This window comes from Diorhabda carinulata, chromosome X, assembly GCF_026250575.1.
Source record: "Diorhabda carinulata isolate Delta chromosome X, icDioCari1.1, whole genome shotgun sequence".
Lineage (NCBI taxonomy): Eukaryota > Metazoa > Arthropoda > Insecta > Coleoptera > Chrysomelidae > Diorhabda > Diorhabda carinulata.
The window spans coordinates 8,223,913-8,250,747 of NC_079472.1; the positions used below are offsets into that span (position 1 = coordinate 8,223,913).

The window sequence follows — 26,835 nt, forward strand, 5'->3', positions numbered from 1 at the left end:
TTTGACTCTTGCAGTACTCAATTCACAATGACTACATTTTCGCCTTTTTTATATCAGAGTCTATCAATTAATTGAGTACATTGTGGCTTTTAATGCAAGGGTTAAAATCATTTAAGTCTTTTCACTCATTTTGAAAACAATAAATGTTAGCTGTTGAGTTATAAATATCAATAAAATCATAAATAAAGGATTAAGTAATGGAGTGTGATTATTAATATTTGAAACTATTTGTAAAACAAAACAGAAACACTATCAAACACGTAAACAAGAAAAGTAGTAGAAATACCTCCTATAACTGTTACCTTCTGGACACATGTCAGCTTTTGACAGAGTTACCTTTTTTCTCAGGGGGTAAACTGTCTCAACATACTTGAATCTCCTTCATAATTCCTACTTAATAGTGGTATAGAGTTGTGAACCAAGTTACTTGAGCTTACCTCTATCATATCATGACATATACATTAAATTTACATTGGCTATGGCGTCATTCATTAGCTGTGCAGATACGACAACTATTCACTTAACAATATACACCTTGATAAAGCAGTTACACAAAATCGAAAATTTTGTGGTTACGAAGTTTACCTTTCAGGTATAGAATTAAGCGAAATTCGTAGAAGGCAAAATACGTGACGATGGTGATAAATTCTATCCTCATTTTACACCTAAAAGATAGTCAGTACGATACGCAAACCGATGACATAAAATTTGAAGTTTTAAAGTTGGCAATAACAACCTATCACTGTTCAGTGTCAAAAAAAATTGAAACTTTCTTTTTGATTATCTCGTCAATTAGTTAAAGTCATCTCCAAACTTATCAAAAAAATTATAATTTTCACAGAAAAAGTACTAGATAGTAGAGACAACTGGCAACGGGTCATCGACCAACGAAAGCTTTGAATATAACCTCAAGACTTGTGATTTTGTATTTTTTCCTTGCGTGGTAGATTAATTATTGTGAATTTGGAACGAGTATCGTAAATAAATGTTGTTATATAGTGTCTATTCAAATGAGTAACTCGAAGAAACGAAGAACAAAAAACTACTACATCTAATATATTAATTGTGAATCGTACAGTGGATGCTTTGATGGGAACATTTGCTGTATCTTAAAATCACAGTTATATTTGATTGATTTTCAGTTGCCGCAAAGTTTTTTTCCAACGTATTTGGAAGCTTCAATTCTGTAGGATGATGATTTTTTTGTATCATGTACATCAGGTGAGATTCGGTATATTAATCAGCAGATAAAGTTAACCGAAATGGGTGTATATATAATAAATATGTATAATAATGATAATTACATTTGCCTCAATACCACAGGTACACACATACGATACAAACAGAAAACAGCTATAGGCTTACCAAAAACATCAGTATAAGAAATGGGAGAAGAATACGAAGAATTGAGAATGGAAAAAATACTAAAAATAATGGAGAACGATTATACGGAGTATACAAAACCGTGAATAAAATCTCAAGAGAAAACCCCACTAAACAAAGAAGGCGATTTACCATCCAGCTTCACCAAAGAAGGCGGAAAAACTTCTATCTGACCTATCGAAAGCATACTCATATTTTGACGATAAAATGAACAATCGTGAAGACAAAGAAGTTTCACCAGTTTAGGCGCCTTCATGCCGTCTCACAACACAGATAGAAATTACGACCACAGTTTTCCATTAATACTTAAGAGAGTGGAACTGTATATTGAGTGGATTGTTTTATTTATAAAATCTAGCAGTAGTTCTACTCAGACTTAGTTCAAATCAATACTTATATCCACTGCTCCAGAATTGCCTAGGGAATGAGCAAAACAAAAAATGTATCGTTCGAACAGTATTATGATGAATCATTTTGGAAAATATAAACTTTTGTTGTACTTTTCTATTTTCCAGCGGAATACTATGCAACTTTATGGAATAAAACTTATACAATATTTGTGTTTTCGATGTTGTTTTATACAATAGCTCATACAAGTATTATACTCGTGTATACAAAGTTGACTCCTCTGTTAATTAAATTACATTTTGTAGTAAAACATTGAAAATAATTGTGGAAACGAACTGACTGTTATAAACAGAACCCTCTCTTTCAGACACGTTAATTGGTGAACTTTCCATCAATGAGTGCTTTCCATCAATAAAAAACCTTTTAACTAGATTTATTTTTGAGAATATTTAAAGTAACAAATAAATTATTTAGCATGATCGAGTTTTGTGATTTGAAGATATTTCATAGCCCAAAAGTTTTACCTTAAAAAAAATTGTTTTCAATTGTTTTTTTAATGCTTTCAAAAGAAATGAATTTGAGTAATACTTGATAAGCAAATCTATTTAATATCTCAAAAATTTACTGAAGCATCTGTTGAGATGTCTTAACAAAGATTAATGCTAGAAGGGACGCAGTATGGAGTGTCGTGAAGATTGCGTGCAACTGGAATTTAGCGAAGAATCCGCCCGCTTGAACGAGAGTGGGACAAGACTTGATCCTTGAGGCAGCGGAGAGACGAAAAGGCTACACCACCAAGAACCACACCCAGTTGTTAATAAGGAGCAGTGGACTTAAGCAATGAAGAAGGTTTTTACTGATTATATAGAACTCGCTGAGTAAATTAAGTGAAGTAACTGTTTTTCAATAGTTTTTTTAATGCTGTCAAAAGAAAATGTTGTGTAATTAGTAATAACCAAATTAGTGAGTTATTTCAAAACCTATTTGATATTTCACAAATTCACAAGTGGCTTTAGAGGTAGAAATTCCTGTAGAGCCAACGTGTTCTCTTTAAAGCAGTTGATGAAGAACAGAACATTAAGGAATATACCAGTACACCTGATGTTTATATATTCACGAAATGCCTACAATAACATACCAATATCAAAATTATAGAAAGCTCTTGAGAATACCAACATTAATTATTTTCTAACAAAGGCCATAAAAAGCTGTAACAACTGTTTATACATCCTCAAATTTGCAAATGATCAGGTAGTATGTGCACTACACCAACATTCACAATTACACTGACTGACGTGCGTTTCGATAACCAAGTTATCGTCTTTGGAGACTGAAGGTGAACTAAAACCTAATAACTTGACTTCAATTTCATACTGAATTTTCACACAGTTGGAATGTGACTGTTGAATAATGAGGGTTGGAATTTAACTTGATAATATCATATTTCGTTATAGATTTTAGTCTGAGTTGTAGCTCAGTACTGGTATTAAGGTCAAATACTGATATTCATTTATTGACTGGAACAATTTCTATTATTTATAACGTATACGAGTTCGTTGATATACTGCTAAGGAAGACAACCCAGTTTTGAATCTGGACAACATAGTACCACCCGCAATCTATCGTACTGTCTAGTACTTATCCATATAAACGTTCAAAAAAAGTCCTTTATTGAGATTGAGTATTGAGACAAATTGAATGAAATATTTATAATTGGATATGGCTTCATTATTTTTCCGTTGAAGTACTTCCAATACATGTGATTTGAATATATCAAGCGCTTTTTCAGGTGTAGAAAAACGTTGTTACAGTTCATGATATGCGGTGATAAGAAGGAATAATCATTACATGCTAAAAAAGGATTGTGCATAGATCCATGATTCGTCGCCTATTACGATCTTATAGACGTCTATTGAAGCACCATGCAGTTTTTATAGAGAAAGATTATGTTTTCATATACCTAATAGAGACTTATGCAATACCCCCTCCTTTCCTCAATCAGAGTGGAGAAAATGCTTCGACAATTGGTTCAAACCCAAGCAGAAATCTGTTGATTTCAATGGAGAATATTTTGTAAAACAATAAAGCCATATCTAATAACAAAATATTTTTCTATTCCAAAACTTAAGTAGCACCCTCGTATTTATAAAGATTTGGGTATGAATATTTCATATCACCGATTCCTATCATTCAAATCTCTTCTCATTGATTTTCAAATGATCCTGTCCTGATGTCCAATGACCAACAAATCTCATAATAATGAGCATAATACTTAATGATCCATTATTATCCATTTACAAAAAACATCAGTATATTACAAAAATTTTTATATAAATTCTCTGGAATATAAAAGTCTCTCAATGTGTTTTTCAGGAATTTCAACAAAAAATATATTTTATTCAGTTCATAATTGAAGTTTTACAACTATAAAAATATATCTTTTAAAATAATTGCATGTGATTTTTATAAATCAAACTAATGAAATTGTGTTATAAATTGCCTAGACTGAATAGAAAATAAATTGTATTATTATAAACTGTTCAATTGAAAATTGTAAGAAAAATACGTCGCATATCTTGTTGCGATGTAAAATACCGCTAAAATTGTCTTAACACATTTAAATTGTAATTTTTATTGAAATAATTGAATCAATTTTCAATAGTTTATTGAAGAGTTTCGACCCTTTTCTGATTAAATAAAACAAATGATCCTAAGATAAAGGAAAAAATAGAATAAAATAGGAATTGTATGGAAAAAGTACCTGAATTGCAGTCGTTCAGTCAGTTAGTCACTATCGCTTGTTACTTCGCTCGATATTTTTCTTCGCCACTTCTCTGGGCCACTGGACACACTCGATTGTTGTTAAATTCCAGATAGTTTTTACACTGTTTAGATATTTTTTCTATCTTATATTTATCTGGATCGAAGACCAAAATGTTTATTATTCTTTGCTGGTTCAAATAAACTAATTGTTGATGTGTGGACTGTATTATTTATTAATAATATTGAAACATGTGTTAGTTGGGTTTTAAATGGCGATATAACAACAACACATTTCTAGTTAATACAAAAAAATAGAAAAAACTTTATGTTGGGCGGCGTTGCCACGTTTTCGACTTATTTTAACATAATAAAAAATTATTTTAAAGATTAATTTTAACAGAATATATCAAGCGCTTTTTCAGGTGTAGAAAAACGTTGTTAAAGTTCATGATATGCGGTGATAAGAAGGAATAATCATTACATGCTAAAAAAGGATTGTGCATAGATCCATGATTCGTCGCCTATTACGATCTTATAGACGTCTATTGAAGCACCATGCAGTTTTTATAGAGAAAGATTATGTTTTCATATACCTAATAGAGACTTATGCAATACCTCCTCCTTTCCTCAATCAGAGTGGAGAAAATGCTTCGACAATTGGTTCAAACCCAAGCAAAAGTCTGTTGATTTCAATGGAGAATATTTTGTAAAACAATAAAGCCATATCTAATAACAAAATATTTTTCTATTCCAAAACTTAAGTAGCACCCTCGTATTTATAAAGATTTGGGTATGAATATTTCATATCACCGATTCCTATCATTCAAATCTCTTCTCATTGATTTTCAAATGATCCTGTCCTGATGTCCAATGACCAACAAATCTCATAATAATGAGCATAATACTTAATGATTCATTATTATCCATTTACAAAAAACATCAGTATATTACAAAAATTTTTATATAAATTCTCTGGAATATAAAAGTCTCTCAATGTGTTTTTCAGGAATTTCAACAAAAAATATATTTTATTCAGTTCATAATTGAAGTTTTACAACTATAAAAATATAAGCGTGATGTCAGGCATACAACTTGATAATTATAGATTCAAACTAATCAAAATCAAAATGCGGAATAATGGAGACAAGCTAAGTGTTTTGTATTCTCAATTATGATATAGTTAGCCTACACCAAATCTTCAAATATTGTGGTAGGAGTTTGCCGAGATTATCCATGTGTCACCAAAAATTCAGAAATCTAGAGATGTTAAAAGAATTCCCTGCTCTAACTGGGCCGGCGCCGAGGCGCTCAGGGAGCGTCGTTTTGAAATCGAAGTTAGTCTGAACGAAGCGTCCGTCGGCGGCGTCGGGATAAATACATAAAAATATATTCGTAAATATTGGAATACATGTCCTTTTTTTGTATGTTGTGATTTGGTTTTCGTTGCCAAGAGATAAATGGGACTTAATTTGTGATTCTTGGATTTTATCATTTATTTTTGGTGAGTTTGTGGATAGTGAATAATTTTTTTAATACGATATGAAATATATATCCAATTCCACATTTTTTTTATCAATTTTGATCGGATGAAAAATATGGATGAAAAATACAATCACAATCTGAATTTTTAATATGGTGAAATATATTATTTAGCAATTAATAATCAGACTTGCGAATACTGAGTAGATTGTGGTTAATTGGTGAAAGTACTCATTCGAAATATTTGTCCCTTATCCTATATATTATAAAGATGGAATTTATTCATGTGCAAACTGGTCAAAGGATTCGGTTTCAATTAATTTAAATCTATCACTAACTTCAAACTTGGTGTGAGTAGATATATCATCTTCTTTCGCGTTAACTATGGTGGGACGTGTTTTGAAGCTCTCGCGGAAACATAACATTTTTCTGGAATGCACTTGATGATATATAAATGTGGAATTTATATATTTCTGACCCAGTCACATAAAAAATGTTTAACGATGATTTGGATGAAGTGTGCACGCCGATTATTTATTACTTGGTCGTTTTTATCCTGGGAAAAAATATGTTTTGGAATATAATATTAAACAATCTACAAAATTGGATCATCCGTTATATTCCGTCTAAAAAGTATGTGCTGTTAGTGGCAGATGTGGTAATAACCGTGGTTCGTGATAAATCTAATAGATGCCGTTATGGATGATGTTTCTATAACGCGTTGTTGAGTAAGTCACTAAATAAGTTGAATTGAGGAACTTGGGAGTTTATGGAGATATATTGAAGAATTACTTGTGTTGAACAAAGCAAAACAATCTTTTTTTGTTGCGCAATGACGTGTGAAGCTAATACCTATTACATATTGCTTGCTTTCTAGTGTTTAGAATTAAAGTAGTATTGAAAAATGTGTAGTTTAATAGTTATAAAATTGGTATAAATGTAAATTTTAATATATTTCAAATAAGGAACCACAATAAATAAATACTTTTCTTGATATATTTCTAATGCTACAGAATAGCTACTTCCTACACATTCGTGGGTCAACATGTAGTGTATGTTGGCATTTTGAAGACTAAAAATTAAACAACAACCATCAAAAATACACATTATTCTAGAATCATTTTTATTATGAGAACGATCGATTTTATGCATGGGAGTACATACATTCATAACATCTCCAATGAAACTCTAGCGACAATACTATGTGTCAAGTGAAATTATGGATGCAGACATAATAATTCTATGATGGGTGATCATTTCTCACCCGAAGTTCGAGCCCATGAAACTAAGGCTTAAGGAAGAGCTGAAGAAAACCAGGAAATTCCATTGGAAGTACTTGAAGCATTCACTGTTATATGTTCTAGAATGAAATAAATATCAAGAAATTGACTAAGAATGATCTCAACAGATTGAGAAATTGGTTCATTCACATCTACAACCATAGAATAGAGATGTCAGATGCGCTGCCAAGAATAAACAGAAAAAATATGTGAAGTTAATATGTGAAGCTAAATATAAAACTTCTCTGCAGCTCTAGAAACGTTCTCACGAAAGCATTAAGGAGAAATTACGAAGTAGACGTCTTAGGTTAGGTATTGGGATGGCTGAAAACGATGACTTGAGTTTTCTGAGAATAGAGTCAAGGAATTTAGATATCAGACGTTATCTGGGGCAGAAACAATTAGTGCAGTATACTCTGCAGATAACGCAGGTCTGCAAGTAGAAAACTGTATAGGTTTTCCATACATTTTCTCATGGATTTTGATGTCCTGAGGTCAAAATAAATATTCAAAAAATTTCATCTCATCAATTTTTTACAATAGTAAATTTTTTTTCTGTGTGAAAGTCTTAGTAAGTTCTAATTTTACATTCCATTTCTTAAGCGTCTAATTAGATTGAATTTATTTCTTTTTCTTACCCTAATTTTAATAATATACGTATCTGGTAATTAAGAAAAAGATAATGGACGTAAATAATTACATCCAGATAAATATAACGATAATTTATTGAGAGGGAGGGATGAAGAATTTCTAGTGTTAAGCAGACGGTTGCAATTATTGTCGTGTCTAAGCAGGTTAAGTAAGATTGAGCATATATCTAGCTGACTCAGTTTTGCTATACTCGGTTGACATCTAGCATTCAAACGCTACTGTGCTCTTAATCGTAAATAAGGTTTATTTTGCTTACTTCTAATTAATAGGTACTCAATGATCAAGACAAAGTATGCTACTCATAAAATGTGCAGAAGATATGAGGAAGATCTGCGATTGGTGTCTAAGCGTGAAAAAACTGCTTTTCGGCATTTTTATGATATAGCGTGAACAAGTGAATCAGAAACGATTGAATACGAAAAATAATGAGAAAAAATCTTACACTAACCTTGATTCAGCTAGTCATCTAGTGTCCTATAGCTCCTAGCCAGATCCGGACCCACCTCCTCATTTATATGAGTAATGCAGAGGACTTAGAAACGTTTGCTCCCTAGAACAAATTTAGCTCAGATGTTTTAGTTGACGAGGAACTTTTTTTTTCAAATTGAGCTCAATGATCTAGTCAAAAACTTGCTTACTCGCCATGCTTACTAATCAAACAGACTGGGAAAATGGTGCAAGAATTTTGCAGGAATTCGATTGGAATATGGCTAACTTTAAAGAGCTACTTGATTTTTTGGCGGCTGTAAATTTCTACTATGGTTCTTTTTGTAGAATCTGACTTTCCTGGTCAAACAGGTGGCCCCTGATTTATCAAGTATCAAATAATTTGTACAATACAAAAAAATCTGTCAGAAAAATAACAATCTGCATTTGTAACAAAAAAGCTTGGAAAAGAATCTTCACCCTTTCAATTCCACCAAAATAGTTCTGTTCGAAGAAGCAATAGAATTAAAAAAAATCGAAAATACTATACATTATTGTTCACTAAAGAGCTAAAAAGTACTCGATGGAGTGTCTGTACTTAAAATTAGACGAAATTTGGAATTGCAAGTTCAGTAGTGATTTTGATAAATATACATATTATTTTAGAACAAGTTTCTATTTTCACGAAGAAAACTGATAAATATCATAAACTAATAGGGGTCCAACTAGAAATTTCTTTATTCACTTCAAGATACAAATAAAGTACCTTTCATTATTTATATTGTTGGCTACTCTCTAATTTTTATTGTTATACAGAGCTCTATATCTTTAAATACTTGAAATTAAATTCTAAAAAGGCTTTTTAAAGATTTATTTATTCTATATAAAATATTGCGACGGAAAATACCCATTTCATGTTTATAACATCTACTAAGAATGATTAACATTAATTTCAAATGATTCGAGAATAAGAGCCAATAAGATGTTTACTAAGTAATCTACGAAACCGTTTCTAACATAAGAGCTTCAGTAGAATAGTGCAAGTAGAAATAGAGTAAGACTTTCATGTAATGACAGAAGGCTATTCATTGGTTATTGGGAAAATTCGGAACTGGGTTAATGTTTATTCATGAGACTATTGTTTCAAGAGAGAAGTCTTGTACTAATTTTGTAACTACTTGTAACAATTAGTTACAAAAGGTGCCCTTAATTTCGAAATACGAAACTGGACGTAATTTGAATACTGTGTCTTGGTCTTGGTGGACAAACTATTTGGATTGCTAATTTTGTGAGAGAAATAGCATCACCAGCAAGTTTCAATCTAGGGAAATTCACAAGTGCAGATTGAACTTTTCCTCACTGATGTTAATATGTTGTGGTTATTGGTGATTCTACTCAGAACTTGTTGCCATACGAGTTATATTTGAGTTGTCTATAAATACTTAAAACATTTATTTGGATCAAAAAATGACTTTTGGCGTGGATTGAGACAACAACAGTACGCAGATCAACTCGCTTAATGGTGTTGAAGCACCATCTCGAACTACTGTGTTTCTCTGGTTATTATATTTATCGGTGAGATAAGTCTTAACTACCAATTATTATTGAAAATTGGGTTTATCAATAACAAAATAATTTTTATCTGATGGTTGAATCGTGAGATTGTTATCTCTTACTTTCAACTATAAGATAAGACAGTTATCTGGAAGATATTTCATAGAACAGTAATTTGAGAGGTTTCTTGTGAGAGAAATTTATTTTCAAAAAATGCAAAATACTAATGCTAAGGTGCCAGTTAGCACTTTCACTCTCAAATAGAGAAATTTAATGTTAAGACTAGCTAAAAAACAGAATAATCTAATGGAAAGTAGGAGAACTTATCGAATCTAGTACGAGAATCATGCTAATCCAATTTCTTGAAATTATGCACTCTTTGCCCCACTATATAAGACCTTCTTCTGTGTTGAAGGAATTCCACAAGATCAATATCCTTATCACTATCCAATGAGTAATCAACATTTATAATATCAAAATTGAGTAATGATATCGCTCATTGATTAATAAACCAGAGTTTAAATGGAATTTGATAGAATACAATATGTTTATTGATCTATGGAGAAAATACACAGCCAATCAAGTCTGTTATATTTATTTATCACGATTGCCATCATTCCTTATCCTCCTTGTGGAGAAAATATAGGACAAGAACCTAAATGGAACTTTATCTACAGAATAAATGTTGCAATTGCTAAACCGGCCCTCAATTATGGTCGCACACTATAGGATGAATTTCGTAAAGGTCGTTTGTGTCAGAAAACATTGATGCTATGCGTAAATTGATATTTCAAGATCGTTATGTGATACATCGTGATGTTGAGGTATATTTTGGCATTAGTTCTATTGTTATAAAATTCATAAAGTTTGATCATTGGTAATAACTCTCGGTATACTGAACGCAGATGGTTACATTGTGTATAGGTTCATGGATCTCGTTATGCTTCAGCAAACAAAAGTTAAGCTGTCGTCCTGTCATGGCATATTCTGATGGCCAACAATTTATTGCCTATTGAATACGGAATGTTATCATGTTTTGCTTATCAATTTTTCCAAATTTTTCATCTTATGGGAATTTCTATAAGATTGTTCACAAAATTCTTCGCTAAAATTTTGTTTCCCATTACTAGAAACATTTTAATCTCGTCAAATATTTTGGAATTTTTTATTACGGAACATGCAATGAAAACAAAGTTCTCATATTTTTTCAAAATCAATAATCTCAGATGACTCGTACGTTTCAAGTGGATAATTTAAAGCGGAAAAGAAAATTTTGTATTTCTATTTGTGATAGAAACATCAAATATTTTCTCAAACCGTAGAAAAAATATGTAAATATACCATCATTTATTCGGAGTAGAGAGAATTTTTTTAGGAAAAATAAATAATACGAGGGGCGATAGTTGATGAGGTTTTTCTTGAGATTTGACTAAAAAATCGATTTGTGTCTTATTTGTATTTTTATTTGCAATGTCAATTCGTTTCTCGTTATTTGTGACATTATTTTATTAGGTATATAGTTTTACTGCTTTTATTCACAGAATGGGAAAACTCACTGCGAAAATAATGATTTCTTAGTAATAAGTAGAAAATGAGAGCCTAATGATTCCAAAATAATAAATATTCTGATTCACTCCAGAAATTGTCAGTCAGAAAAATTGTTTTGAGAATCAACTGTACTTTGTTTTTTTTTTCTATAACTCTTCATGTCCTTTATGAGAACATAATATTGAGGTTTCAGTTTTTACTCACCTTCAATCCGTTTTTCCTGGTCCTTCCCTTCTTTTTCGGTTTGTTCAATCCTTTCTTTGTCCACTATGTTATTAGTATAATATAATTTTTTTATGCCTTTTTGATTGTGCAACTGTTTTTTTATGCTCTGTGGTAATCTTCTCTAACATGTGTCTATAGCAGTTCAAATTTCTTTCTTCCCTACTGATTTTTGTGTTAGATTCAATAATATTACCTCAATTTTTATCCTTTCCATCATTGTTCTCCTAGATATTTTTCACAGTTGCTCCATCTCTGCCGCTGTTATTCTACTCTGTATCTTTCTTTTCTTCACCCAGGTATTACTTTTATATATTAAGGTGAGGCTAATGTTATCGAGTTGTATACCTTCATTTCCATGTCTTCACCTAATGCTTTTTTATTTAATAATGTCTCACTCAGATCATAGTATCTTTTATTGACTTTTTCCCCTCTTTTCGAATTTTCTACGTATAACTATTTCTCAATCGTCTCTCAAAATGTGATCAATTCATCTATATTTCATCCTTACATCATAAGATCTTTCTCATGTTCTCTTATTCAGTTCATTGCCAATCTTTCATATTTTCATAAATTAACCTCTATTCTGAGGCCTTTGATTGTCTTCATACATGTGTCGCATCTTCCTTAATCTATTAATTTATCGTCTGCATATACTAATCCTTTCACATGATTTAGATTTCTGTAGCCAATTATTATTTCAAATTAACGGTTCTTATCTTTTATTGTTTCTATTTTCAAATCCATGACTAGTTTAAACGAACGTGAAATAAAATCATTTTCTTGCTTTACTCTCATCTTTATCCTAATATTATATCCTATTCGAGATATGTTATTCTTTCTTCTGTTATATTTCTTTTCTATCATCAATAAGTTGTTTATATATTTAAAAATATGCACTTTTCTAATTTTTCTCCTCTTATCAAGCTTCCTTCTTTGTGACTGAACTTTCTTTCAAATAACTCCTTTCATGTCTTCAATCTGTCCTCCGTGTTTATTTCAGTATCGTTTCCTCAAACTTTTATTTTTCCCATTTCCTTCCGTTCGATTTCGATCCAAAAGCTTTCATTATCGATCTATTATAGTTATTATGTTTGCCAATTCTCCTGTTTCTTGACTTAGTTTCTCATTGTTTTGTATGCCTCTTTGTTGTCTCTACTTCCATTTTTGATATAATTTTATTATGATCCTTTATTCTGTTCAACTACTTTTCTTATTTGTTTTGTCCACTATCCAGTTGTGTATTCCTTCCTCATATTATCATAGGAAACTTAGACCACTTCTACGAAGGCGGTTTGTCAAAAGCTTCACAGTTCAGTTAAAAATTCACAGATTAACGTGAAAATTTCACAAATTATGCCAGAATTGTGGCGTTAACAAACAATATATTCACAATAACGAAAATGTTGTCATCTTCTGACTTACTATTCTGCCCTCGTAAGCAGTGTAAAACAAATTTTCAAATTTATTATCATATTTTGAACAAAACATCTCACTTAACATGTCGTAATATGTTTATTTCATGTTCACTTCATAGTTTCGAAAAAGCCGTGATAAAATTTCTTCTTTCCAAAGGTATCATTATCGAAATAAATCAAGATGTTTTTACGAGCCTAATCTTATATTGCCGGAGAGAAATGTAATAAATCATATCTCCTAAATTCAGGAGGATTTCTCATGAAGCATTAACTCACCTATGGAATAGAAATTTCTGGAGTCAACTTGATATCTCATCAGAAAAACTCTATCATTTATCTCGTGAATCTGATCGCAGCTATATCAGTTATATAAGTATTTTTATGAAAGTAGGGCAAACAATTCGAAGGAAAAAAGGCAACAACTTAATTCGATGTCGGAGCGCAGTTGGGAAAAATTATATATCTTGCGGCAATAAAATAGCAAAGTGAACATTTATTCAATACATATATGTCAACCTTCCCAATAACTATGTATTCGTCTTTGGGCATTTAATTAATTAATTGATGATTGTCGTATGCAATTTTGTGGGGGAATATTGAAATCTGTTTATTCAAAAAACAAAATGATACTAGATATAAATATTGAGATTGTTATGTATGATGTAACATTTTCATGGAGTTTGTTCTTTCAAAACCTTGCATGTCGTCACTAGTGAGTTAATAAATGAATCTGTCAGTGACATTGAACATTTCTGTTCACTAAAAACGTACACACTTACATTTTACGTGCATGAATCAGAGTTTCTACCTTATGTCACTGTCATTGTGAGTGACAGATCATTCAATCGTCAATGTGAGTTCAGATGAAGTAAAAAAGTGATTGATGCCTCGTAAGTGAACTGAAATTAAGAAAGCTGCCATTTTTGCGAAATTTGAGGTTGGTCGGTCTATCAGAAGCCTGGCAACTCATCTAGGTCTTAATGTTATTATCGTAGCCAGAGTGAAGAAGCCATCTGAACAAGACCTTGCGGCGAAAGGAACAAAAATTCTAAATGAAGTTACATTGATCAATTTTTTGAGAACACATCCCTTGAAATCGGCTGCTAGTGCTGCATATGCATCAAATTTGCAAGGATCCCATCCTATGGACTATAGACGAATTAAAGCTTCGGATTTCAAAAACTGCGAGTGCCAAAGAAGAATTGCTATCAATTGACTGCCAGTAATCCATAATTGTATTTGCATTTAATTATATGTATCGTGATCTGCACTTTTGGTAACGAATTTCTAGCGGATGTAAAAATATTCAAGTCGTCAAGGTCAATTATAACAATATTAAAATTGAGTGATTTGTATTTAGAAATCAACAAAATATAACAGGCTCAATATTGAATTAGATATCTTGATGAAGAGATCTTGCGCCGAAATGAACGAAAATTCCAAATGATGCACAAATGCACAAGATGTTGCATTGATCAATAAATTTTTTGAGAATAAATAAATATAATAAGCGGTTTCTTATTGGGAACGTGGCAAAGGAACACTAAAGTGAACTAACTTTAATATATTTTCCGAACTTTCGAATACTTATATATTCATCGTCTGGGAAATAATTAATTAGGATTGTAGGTGGTTTTGGATAGTATTAATGCTTGTAAAAATTTTCAAACTCATAGGATTCAAAATTCAAACGGAGTCTTTGCCAGCTATATTTCAATTAATCAATATTTCTATCAACGTCACTTTGAATAATGAATTTTGTGAAACCTTTGAATTTAAAATTTTCACAAGATATCAAAATATTTTGACAGAGGCTTGAAGAAAAGTCGAAACGTCAAATAATTATAAAAACTAATATTAAAATTTTAAAACAGAAGAGACCTAAAATCAAGAACATTTAGATGCATTAATATATCAAAGAAATTTATATATATATATATATACATATATATATATATATATATATATATATATATATATATATATATATATATATATATATATATATATATATATATAAGCGGTTTTTGATTGGGAACGTGGCAAGGAAACACCAAAGTGAGCTCTAATATATTCTCATTTTCCGAGCTTTCGAATAATTATATTTTCATCGTCTGAGACTGAAATTATGGTCAAATACAATATAAGAAATATGTATGAATGTATAACAATAATAAAATTTTACTTACAATAATTAATTGAGATTTTCGGTGATTTTTGATATTGTTAACGCTTGTAAAAATTTTAAACTCACAGTTCAAAATTCAATATTCAAATTGACGTTGATAGAAATTTTGATTAATTGAAATATTGATTCTGGTTACTCTAGGAATTTTCATTGATTTTTTAATGGTTTCACTAATTCATGTGGTTTGCATCTTCAGTTTCTTGCCACTTCATCTGATTGTCTGACTTGGCTTAATGAATTGTCGGAACTCAAGAAATGATCGGTATTTCTGACAACGGCCTAATAGCACAACAAACATTGAAACTATGAACGACGGACAAGAAAGCTTTTCAGTTATTTTCCAAATTTCTCATATTTGTATACATAGTTCTCATATCACATTTTCAATCATTATCCAACTTTCTTCGAATATCTTCATTGATCCATGATTGACGGTCATTGATCATAATTTTGGTTGAGATGTATGTGTCAATCGTACTATGGATTCATTCTATTGTTTTGTCACTGCTTTCTAGCCTTATCGATGCTAGAAACCTAAACCTAAATCTTGTTCAGATTATCCTGAGCCGCTGTGACCTAGGGTTGTTAATTTAGCGCTGTTAGGTCTAGTTGGAATTTTGTTCACCACAGCAGGGGTCATCTGGGTTTATTTGAGAATGCCGATTTTCACCTCTCGTTTTTTCTACGACCTATTTATGAATCGATGTGATGTTTTACCAAAAGCGCCTTCCATTCAATGGAAGCTGCTGAAGCAATTTCTATCTTCAACTAGCCAATGTAGCGTACTTGTTGTTGACTGTTTCGTGTGAGTAGCCTTCTTGCGAGAACCGTGCTTCTGGCGTACCGCTCTACGTCTTCCATCAAAGTTTATACAAAAGAAAATGGTTCGAAGCCTTTGCACTCCGATTCAATTGGAAGGTGTCCGAGTTTAAAATGAATTTTGTGGTACTACGAAATGTTTTTCATATGATAACAGAAACTTGTTCAACTAATATTGTAACTGAAAAAGCAACTCACCTTGTATAAAATAAAAATATATACTAGGGACTAGATGCAAAAAATCCGATAGTGGGTAGTTAACGTGGAAACAATGTTGCGACATGAGAAATATTTTCTCGTTTCTAGTCCGCCAAAGTTGCGAAATCAGAACTCATATTTAGATTTATTTTCTAAATTATTTGAATATAAGTTCTGATTTCGCAACTTTTAATGCCTATAACTCAGAAACAGAAGGTCGTATGAGAATTTTTTTAAATAACAACATTATTTCCACGTCATCTACTTACTCCTGAATTTTTTGCACCAATCAAAGAATCTGTGATTGACATAAAATTCCATATTCAATACAAAAATAGAAACCTACAATAAAGCAGAAGTCGATATTACAAGAAATAACAAACTTCTCTTTATAACACAACTATCTGGAATAGATTCAAGGTATTTGTATTCACTCGATTCTCTTAGCGATGTTCTAGTTTGATTTCCGTTCGTTCCTATTATTCTTTCTACATGACGAGATGTATATTCGAGGATCGTTTCAATAAGCAGAAATTATTGTTTCTTCTGTTCGAACTCTGTGGTAGTTGAATATCATTCCTTTTTTGTTTTAACAAAGACAACTGGAAAACAATATACAGGAATGAACATATCGAGAAGCGTGAAAGTTAAGTTGGGGGTTGAATGAGAAAAAAGTTTCGCATTCACCTTCACGAACCCGAACAATTGATAATTGAATTAAAATATTTGAACTTTGTGAAATATTTTTTTAGTTAGATTAATTTGTTCTATTTTAATCATAGGAAAACTAAGTAGTTTGAACTGGATTCCAAAAGTTTTATGCAGAAAAAAGGAATAACTACCTTGATTACGCTAAAAAAGTTGATAGTGGAAGAAACCCCATATGAAGATTTGTTTTGCAGTTATAAGCATATAAATCTGTGTGAATAAATACAGAAAGTTTATCATTGATAAGTATGAATGTTTGAAAAAAAATACCTCAAACCTAATATATTAAGTTCCGAACTAAACATTATCAGGATTTGTCGATTATTTTACGTGAATATCATCCGTGCCAATTTAGGCAAAATTTTGCGAGATATTTATATATCAGGTGTAATTAACTCTAGTACGAATGTTTCATTGCAGCATTTATCTCTCATCACTAGATTGTATTTGATAAATTATTAAAACAATTTGCTATTTAGACTTTGATATCGATAAATACACTTTATTCATGATTTTTGTATAATGTATACATTATACCTCTACTTCCTCGACCTCAATAATACCCATTAATCACGGTAGTGATTAATGAATCACTGTTACGGATAACTTTTACAAAATATGCAAGACATATATAAGTTTCTGACCAAGTCATGTAACCAGTAACACATTTTTTTGAACGACTAAAATGATGAATAAACGACTCGGAGAATAAAAAATGTGAGAGGATATCGTTGCTTTCCTGAAATGACCGAATCCAGAACAATATTACGGGCAAAGTTCCCGCAAAACTGCAACAATACTGGTTGATGCAGGCGGAGGTATTACTATCCTTAAAAGACCCGGTGGATGAGAGTCTACCGCCGTTGCAGAAGGCTACATAGATGACTTCATCAAAAATAAAACCAATACAGTTAACAAAATATTATCTTCTATTCAACTAAAAATAAACGAATGTACATATTATTCAAATATTTCGACAAGTCAAGATAACATTAGTTTTAATATAAATTCTATCGTTTCCATTAACTTGACCAATTGTTCCATAACTATGAATGAACATCACCACCTTTTAGGAATAGATACATAATATTTTTAAGTTGAATACATAGATTTTCGTATTGATTATTATGATCTATTGTATGAAATATTTATTAGAATAGGATAATAGTTATTCTAATAATGTAACAAAACTTTACAACAAAAAAACTTCAACAAAAGTATTTAGTAATCGTGGTTATAGTATAGTGCTCTATTTTTTAAATAATGAGTTATTCAATCGGTGATTTATTCCACTTTCTACCTCTCGTGGCAGTGATCTTCGTGATTAATAACCTTCATTAGACACTCGTGAATAATTACAATTTTAAGGATAAATCCAATGCAATGTAACTAATCATCAGCCTTATGTGAAATTTACATAAGCTCAAACCAGGGGGATTTACAGGAGGGGCAAAAGCTATCTCAGTGCATAATATATGGAAGAATGTTGAGGAAACTCCAATTATTATATTTCTTTTACTACTCTTCTATGCTCTTATCTGCTTTTCGTCTTGCTTTGGAATGCTCATATTTGATTGAACTTAAATTATGTTAAACTTGTACAAAATCCATACAAAAAACCTATAATATTAAGAAATTCACTAAAAGGTTCTCATTATATATGTTCCCCACTACTATGTTATAATATTCATTCCTATGCATTCCTATTAGATATTGAATTTAAGCATGATATCAATTCTCTATTCCGTAGCCTGCCGGCCAATCGGATAGCAACGGCTAAATAATTCACAATTAGAAACTTTGAATATTAATTGCTGATATCTCGCATTATACGTTTTTATAATTTCCTTTTAAAATGAATTCAGGTGGCAGTGAAAGTAATTATAATGGTGAAATATCTACCCGACATTGTGGGAATTACAGAAGAATCAATTTATCACCTAAAAAATCAAAGAAACACTATATCAAACGTAAACGGCTTTCACGGAATGTAGCAATATCAATGAAGTACCTTCTTTTTCTGAAAACGTTCAATTGGCGTCTTTTACTAAACTTTCCAAAAATATAAATCTCTGTCCTTGTGGGAGATACAATCAATGTTAAGGGATATAGAAGAATATTCGAAACTCTATGCGATTTTCAAAGGAGAATCAGAAGACTATCAACCAAATAAATCCAGAACATTCACTCCACAATAAAAGAATTTATCACATAAGTTGTATACTTCGCAACCAAGGCAATAAATACGTATTTTGTAAAAGTTATTCATTTTTGCGCTACATTGAACAATTTTTTTGAGTTGCATCGCTCATGGACTTTGGGTCCTTGCACTCTATTCAATGAGAAGACTTCCAAGACCTCAATCTATCCTGATAAACATATCCTACACTAAAACAAAAACTATTGGAAAATTTACTGTGACTGGTTTAAGAAATATATGAGACAACAACTGTTTGAATTATGAACACTGCGAGTGCACCATCTAGAAAATTGGTATTAATGAATTTGGATGTATGGGAAAACAAATAGCTACCTGTTGAATGCAATTATATACACCGGACATGGCTTCCGTAGGTTGGATACAAGTGAGATATTACTACTCCTAAGCGACACGAGGGCTAGAAGAGTACGTCGGTAAAGAATAATCCAAGAAGTCTTTCGAATATTTAACAAACATCATCAAATACTCATACTTCAAATGCAGTCTATTTTGATCAAGAGTCAGATCACTAACGCTCAGATTAATTTGATTAATAAGTGAATTTAGACAGAAGTATAAGGCAGAACATAATATCCATCGCTAAAAAGAAAGCTGTTCTCTTTAGAAATATATAACTGTAGAGAAGCAGTTGACTGTTAGTTCATACTTCCTTTCTTGTCCAAAGAAACAAAAATCTTTATTGTTATAAGTATGAATTAGTGTTATGAATAACAAATTTTGTTTTATAATGATACATTTGATTTTGAACACTAAAAAAAAAGGATTGAAAAATCAATACATTGTGAATAACCTATCTCTTGAACATTTATTATCTTCTTTCTTCTTGTGTTTTTCATCTTTTTTGACAGTGTGCTCATTTTAAATCCAAAAAACATCACACTCATCCTTTTTTTTGTTATCAATCTATATTTGTAATACACACTTTCTTTTTTATAATATCTATGTCTTTTAGCCTAGTGGTTTTCAGCTTGGGGTGTGCGTCCCTCTGAGTGGGGGTATTGAGAATTCCAGGAGAGGCGTCAACCAAGCGAAGCTTAGAGGCTTGACCTTCTCTATGTCATGGGTTGTGGCAACAGCCCGAAAGACTCTTCATTGATGACTGTATTAAATACGGCTTTACATTTATTGAGAAAAACGGTAGTCATTTAACTCATTGAGTAATTTGTCATGTAGTTAAAAATAATGATGCAATGTGATCAAGACAAAACTTCCAGTGAATGTAATCGAATGGAAAATGAAAAGACCGTTGAGGCCTCTTATTAAATTGCCATGTTGATAGCTAAAATAAGAAATCCCACACGGTGAATCAATCATAAAAATCTTCCATCTGCAAGTTGGCAGAAGACCTACGGAAGCTATATCTGGTGTATTGATTTGCGTTTTGTAATTTTAAGTTGGCTATTTGTTTTCTCATAAATCCAAATTGATGTGTAGTTGCCGTGTTGATAATTCATGGAAAGTAGAGTAGTTGTTACATTAGCTGGACGGAGGTCAGCATACTTCTAGCATATTTTGTGAAAATACCAGTCACAGTAGATTTTCTGACAATTTGTGGTTTAATGTTAGGTTTATTCATTAGAAAGGCTTATTCAGGGTCTTGAATGTATTTACATCTCATCTACATATATACGACATTACGCTCATTATGAATGCAACCTTAAAAACCTGTACAATGCAGTACGATATTCAATAATTCGTAACTTTTTTATAAGATTATAATAATAATAATAATTTGAAAACCTCTGCGATGAATTTATTTCTTTTAGAGTGAATATTTCGGATTTTTTCCGTTGATAGGTGCCTCATTTTTGTTTGAGAAAAACACGCATCTTCGAATATTCTTCTATATTTATATCATTATTTGATTTAAGCATGCTCCTTAACATGGAGTATATCTTCCACAAGAACTTATAGTTTCCAGTATAGTTTTATATTATAGAACAATGTTTTGAGGAACAAAAGTTTCTAGATGTTCTTGATTTAAGGTCTCTTCAATAATTTTGAAAATATAGATAAAAATTGACATTTCGACTTTTCTTCAAGTCTTTATCAAAATATGATATTGACACTGACAATTTGCGAATTTTGATAAAGACTTGAAAAAAGTCGAAACGTCAATTTTATCTATTTTCTTATTAAAAAAGCTAATTTAAAACAGAAGAGACCTAAAATCAAGAACATTTAGAAACATAAACATATAAAAAGGTCTAAGAAATAAAAGAAATTCAATTCCAATTCCTAGCTTCCAGTTTTTGTATTAAATTGTTGGCTCTCAATTTTGAATAACGAAAAATAGGTTAGTACGGATGTCAGTCTATATTTTGGATATAGAGATTTTCATGTTCAATATCGAGGGGTTATTTCAAATAAGATTCAGTTCTTAAGCAGAGAACATGAAAATCAGTTAGAATATTAAAACCGAAGGAAGTTAACCAAAAACTGAAAGTTGCAATGTAGCCGAAGAGGTTATTTGACAAATAGTGTATGACTTTTATGAAGTCATTTAAGTGCAACCGTTGAATTTAATTTAAAATAAAATACGTACATATTCTGCATGATTATACTATAAAGGTTTAGAGACACTTCGGTGTGTCTTAATAAAGTGTGGTGTTGAACGTGACAAACAGCATGGATTCTATTTAATCATGTTTTAACGTTGTAACGTTTTCCATAAGAATATTTAATAAAGTATTAAGACATACCGAGGCTCAAATAGAAATACGCAATATTTGGAAAAAACCTGATTTGATATACCCAACAAAATTGAGTATGGCAGCGTTGATAATTCCGATGACTGTCTCAAATACTACTTGTGATTGCTCTTCATATTGACAGTCAAAATAGTTTTGTAAACAATCATGCGCCGATTACCACGATGTTATGACTGCTTATTTGATCAAAGACTACTGGAAGTGGAGATGAGTTTTGATTTCTTCGCTATCGATTTGTAGGAACTCAAAATATTTGCCCTGTGCGTTTGAAGTTCAATAAAATGTTTTTGAAACATCAGTAGAAGTCGTAAAAATAGTAGGAATATTTCCAGCAATCAATTAAACTAATACATCAAGTCTATAAGAAAAACTGAAGGTCCACAAATGATTGTGAGAACCGTAGTTATATTTTAGTATTGAATATCAATTGGAACCATGAAATTATACATTGCCAGCAACCACACGAAACATAATTTCATGGAACAACTGAGATAAATAGATTCTCCAGTCCTATAGTAAAATATATTATTATCTATCATAAACAAAAGCAAAACTGGCAAGTTTTCAAAATTGGATATCAATGCCAAGTCAACAATTTTATCTAGTCTGCTAGAACGACCGGTTACCCGGTTAAAAAGAATTCAAGCTTGCAGTTTTGTTTTGCGTTATGAGCATAAAATTCAGCATTTTCATTTGATATTGAGGTGGGTGTTTTGGAATTAGATTATCGGAATTTATCGTGCGACTAATGTAACAGATTAGTAGGTTGCCAAAACAATGAGTTTAAAACGAATTAATTATTTTTTTTACAGACAAAACTTTCCACGTCTAAAAATTATGTTTTCTGTAAATCAATTCGTATAGAGATGGGCTTAGTTTCCATAAAGCAAATTAATAGCAATGTAACTTAAATGTACTGTGGTCGTTAGTTCAACATGTGTCAATTTATATTCCATATTTGACACACTCGAATCATATATTCAGCAAATGTGGAAACACAATAAAGATATCAAAGTGACGTTACTTTTTGTGCAGTTTGTGAAAGCTATTTGAATAAATTTATTATCATAGTTTCCGTACATATTTATGAAAAATCTGGAACATGTCAAATTTTATGCATTGATTGACATTATTCAACGTGAAAATGCCACCTGTACTTTTAGAATAACAGGTACAACTCCCAATTTTTTCATAGAGAAATACAGATGTTCAGTATGTAGTCATTAAAAATACTTTTAAGAGTTGAATAAGAGCAACGTTAATTAGTTTAAATTCCATTTGTTTTGTGAGTCGGATCATTATAATAATTTAATTTTTAACTTGATAAACTTCTGAAAATTGGTTAGCTTGAGCCGAGCACAATTGTGAAAAACTGATATACCACTTAAAGGAACAATTAGTGAAATAGAAAAGCAGTTTCACAAGTTTCGTCATGTGAAGTTCATTCACTACATTTAATATTAGCCATACAGCAATAATAAACATATCAAAAAATATTGAAATGCATCACTATAAAATGATATATACTGATAAGCTCATCGAAGACGATTTTGATAGGAGCATCTATTTTTATCATGAATGGTGGATGTTTTATAATAATATCATTCAATTAGGAGACGTTATCTTTTCCTATAAGTACACTTTTTCACTTTTGTTATGTTATTCGGAAAAATGTCCACCACTTCTCACCGAATAATCCTTACCTTGTTAAGATACATCAAAAGGTTAATATTTGGACAGAAATTGCTTAAAACCACATCATTAGTTTCTTTTTTATTGAGGGTAATTTGGAACTACTTCAAAATGATGTCATTCTGATTCTAACAAATTCATATTCTGATCCAGGAAATCTTCAAAATCAAACCCATTATCCAAGTATTATTTCCCAGACTGTCAATAGGAAGGCGAGGATAGATAGAATGGAAAGCATTATCACCTGATCTTACATTGTTAGATACGTTTCTATGGCAATATGTACAGAGCATTGCTTACAAAACTAAATCTCATTGAAATTTATAGTTTTTTCCAGTATTTCACTTACTATCCTATTTTGCGCCTCAAGTTTATTTTTCATTGTATGCAATCGGAGAGGTTTAATGATAGGGATCGCATTTTCACGTCAAAGTATATCAATTTATAATTTAAATTTGAAATATTTCGAAATTTCTCATAAATTTGATCATTTAATCAAAAACCCAAATAATCAATTTATTCCATTATTCTTTTTCACATTGTATGGAGCTGCACGTTAATGAGTGTGAATGTAGGATATTGAGGTTATATTGAAAGCCATGGAGATAGGATGATACTCTTGAGGAAAGGGGACTCGAAACCAAAGACAGGAATCAGGTTTTTATTGAATAGCGAAATCACTGGGTGATAAAACCAAATATCGATTGAAGGATCAATTCCCAAGAAGACTAAGATCCCTACAGTATCCTTTAGTGAATTGAATTATACATAGAAAAAGATTTTAAATACACTACTCAACAAATATAATAGATAGTGAGTACTAAGAATACTTTATATTTTCTTATGATACTCATTTTGTATGTCCAATGAAGTATATATTGGATAACTAATAACCTAAATAATCAAGAAACTGAAAAAAAATGATGTATCTATAAAATGGAGGGAGCCAAGAAATGATTGCTGTCATTGCTGCTTTTACAGTATAGTTTGATATTACTGGTCATTTTCGAATCCAATCTCACACCAAAGCCTTAATGTGGATCATAAGTCAATAATCTCAGGATTCCACGAAATTTACTTGTAGAAAACAAGTTCATTCTTTGTACTAAAACTACTAGATATGATGATAACTTCTAAACGAAGTAAAGTAGTGAGAAAAGATTTTGATACCATACAAAACAGTCAGAATAGTTAGGGTTACAATGAGTTTGCATCTCCTGAGAATATATAATGTTTTGATTTGATTTTAATCTGTTGCATATATATAAATTGCGTTCCAAAATTGATAAGAAGCTCCGAAAATTGTCTGAGGAGCAGACTATACAGTGTAAGCCAATTGCGTCTGGAAATACATGCTTAGCTTCGAAACTTATCAGAAAACAGACCCTATACGAACAGGCAGTTTCCAAATTATTGCTTCTATTCCCTCCCCATTCGAAAAAGCGTTTAATTGTTAAGTTCCTAGTTCAATGTGCTGATCCTGATACAATAATAATATCTGCTAATACATACAACACGGAAGCCACAATTCAATTTAACAAACTCTTCGTTACTATCCATAGTAATGCTTTGTTATAGAACACAAATGTGTTTTCTTCAGCATTAGTTTACTGGGTTTCTGAAATACAGTAATCCGACGTTTTACAAATCTAGAAAGTGGAGCTTCCACCAAATATAGAACAATGGGTAGAGTTTTGTTCTAAGCTATATAGACAAGCAAAGGTTGATCCCACCCTAGAAATCAAAGTAAATGAGTAGAGTAAAATAAATATCATGAAAGAATAAATTACAAAAAATAACTCTTGCGATAAGTTTCCTGAGAAAATGCAAAGCAAAAGGTAATGACGGTAATCGAGCAGAACTAATACAGGCGCATACACAAAAAATATAGAATTTGTTTCACATATACTGGGTAAGACCTGGCCACAACGGTACCGTGTTGATAGTTATTCCAGCTTGTCAAAATAAAATATTACGTAGTATAGTTAACTCTCACGGTGTTATGATTATTATCTTCACAACCTCAACTGCTAGTCAAACATCACGTTGAAAGGAAATTAAAATGAAATAAATCATCAGACATTGTGTTCATCAGATTTTTTCGTTCAATAATTTTAGTTTTACATGGTTCGAATAGAGCTGATGGACATATAAACATCCGACGTAAATTGTAATGAAATTACGTTTTAACACTATTCGATAAATCTGTACCTGAAAGTTGGAGAAACGTAAATTACAAATAACCAACTTAACAGGAAATTTCCAAACTTTTCACAACACAAAAATACAAGAATGGTCTATTGTAATAGCTTGATTCAAATTCTATTCATTTACCACAACTGGAAAAATTTTTAAGTTTGCATATTTTGTATTGAATATATCCAAATACCTGTACCATAACTTAGAAAATACTGATTTATTTGCTTTTCAAAATGACTCATGAACCGTTTTTAGCCATAAACGGTGATAGGCAGTAATCCATTACTGTTCCTTCGTCTTGCTTGTGGAATTCGTTGTTGTACTGGAAATTATTTTGTTCCATACATATTTATGTTAACTCTAAATATTCTTCTATTACATCAGCTCGCAAATTATTTTATCTCAGTAAGCTCTCAAGGTACTTCTAGGTCTGCGGGATCGACAAGTTGGAAAATAATGACCTTGCATCAAAGAAGATCAAAATTTTCCCATCTTCAATGTCTGTAGTAAAAACTTTGTTGATAAACACGGTTCTTACAATTTTTAAGTAATTCTTCCACATTTATGATCATTCGGATTCCTGGAGATGTTGGTGTATCGTCCAGTTCCGATTAAGCTGTCCATTCTCTCGAGATAGACCTTATTGTCCATTGTTGTCCTTGTTCCATTTATCTGCTTCTAAGTAAAAACAATCTTTCCTCCTCAAACTCCTGACATTATTCAAATCTTCCTTGTTGACTGATTGATTTCTATTCTTAGTAGACATATTTTACAATATCACATGTAGGAGCCCCCAGGCTTGAATAACGGGACTTAGCTTGGGCCAACGCTGGGAAACCAACTATTAATAGTCCAAGCCTGGCTGAACTCTATGTAACCTTACCCCGGCCATCCCATATTCGCCTGACTGAACTCTGGGTAGCCCGACCATCTTATAGTCAACCAGGCTTGGTAGAACTTGAATAACTTTATAAAGTTTTGTTCTAACATCCTATTCATAAAAGATATTTTAACATGAAAAGTAATA

General features: G+C 31.4%; 1 protein-coding gene across 2 annotated transcripts in view; it reads left to right on the top strand.

Annotated features, from left to right (window-relative positions):
- Window positions 1-5,831: 5,831 nt before the first annotated feature.
- The window catches only part of LOC130902774 (amphoterin-induced protein 2-like), a 76,236-nt gene continuing 55,232 nt past the window's right edge, over window positions 5,832-26,835 (top strand). For both annotated transcript variants that reach the window (XM_057815060.1, XM_057815059.1), the window contains exon 1: window positions 5,832-5,995. The gene's annotated coding sequence lies outside the window, so the exon portion shown is untranslated. The remainder of the gene's footprint in view (window positions 5,996-26,835) is intronic.